General features: G+C 34.6%; 1 non-coding gene across 1 annotated transcript; it reads left to right on the plus strand.

The window, feature by feature from the left end:
• Positions 1 to 567: 567 nt before the first annotated feature.
• Positions 568 to 674, plus strand: LOC119822122. The gene has a single exon (XR_005286714.1). It is a non-coding gene; the product is annotated as a U6 spliceosomal RNA (small nuclear RNA).
• The last annotated feature ends 632 nt before the right edge of the window (positions 675 to 1,306 follow it).

Genomic DNA, 1,306 nt, shown 5'->3' on the forward strand with positions numbered 1-1,306 from the left:
GCCAAGTGGTATTACACAGATTAATAGAAATGGGTTAAATTAAGATGTAAGAATTAGCCAATAAGAAACTAGAGCTAATGGTCCAAGCAGTGATTTAATTAATACAATTTCTTTGTGGTTATTTTGGGACTAAGCTAGCCAGGCAGTTGGGACAAAAAAGCAGGTCCTCCTACAGATCAACTCAAATAAATCAGTAGCCCTCCTATATACAAATGAAAGAGAAGCTGAGAAAGAAATCAGAGAATCATCACCTTTCACAATATTCTCAGGTTATATAAAACATCTGGGGATATGAAAGACCTGTTTGACAAGAACTTTATTTAAGTCTTTGAAGAAAGAAATTGAAAAAGATGCCAGAAAATAAAAAGATCTTCCATGATCTTGTACAGGTAGAATCAATAAAATGAAAAATGGAAAACCTACCAAAAAATCTATAGATTCAATGCATTCTCCATCAAAATCCAAACACAATTCTTCACAGAACTTAAAAAAAAACAATACTCAAATTCATTGCAAAAACAAAAATCCCAAAATAACCAAAACAATCCTGTACAATAAAGGAACTTTGTGCTCACTTCAGCAACACATATACTAAAATTGGAACGATACAGAGAAGATTAACATGGCTCCTGCATAATGATGACATGTAAATTCATGAAATGTTCCACATTTTTAAGAATAATAAGGGTAGAAGGAGAAGAATTACAGCTCAAAAGCCCAGAAAATATATTCAACAAAATTATAGAAGAAAACTTTCCCAAACTAAAGAAGGATATTACTATGAAGGTACAAGATGCACACAGAACATAAAATAGACTGGATTTAAAAAAATCCCTTTGCCGTACACTCATCCATTGCTGGTGGGAATGCAAACTTGTGCAACCACTTTGGAAAGCAGTGTGGCAGTTTCTCAGGAAATTCGGGATCAACCTACCCCAGGACCCAGCAATTCCACTCTTGGGAATATACCCAAGAGATGTCCTATCATATTACAAAAGCATTTGTTCAACTATGTTCATAGCAGCATTATTTGTAATAGCCAGAACCTGGAAACAACCTAGATGCCCTTCAGTGGAAGAATGGATGAAGAAACTGTGGAATATATACATATTAGAGTACTACTCGGCGGTAAAAAAACAATGACATCTTGAATTTTGCATGCAAATGGATGGAAATAGAAAACACTATTCTGAGTGAGGTAACCCAGACCCAAAAAGATGAACATGGGATGTACTCACTCATAATTGGTTTCTAGCCATAAATAAAGGACATTGAGCCTATAATTCATGATCCTTGAGAAGATAAT

This window comes from Arvicola amphibius, chromosome 8 (assembly GCF_903992535.2).
Source record: "Arvicola amphibius chromosome 8, mArvAmp1.2, whole genome shotgun sequence".
NCBI lineage: Eukaryota > Metazoa > Chordata > Mammalia > Rodentia > Cricetidae > Arvicola > Arvicola amphibius.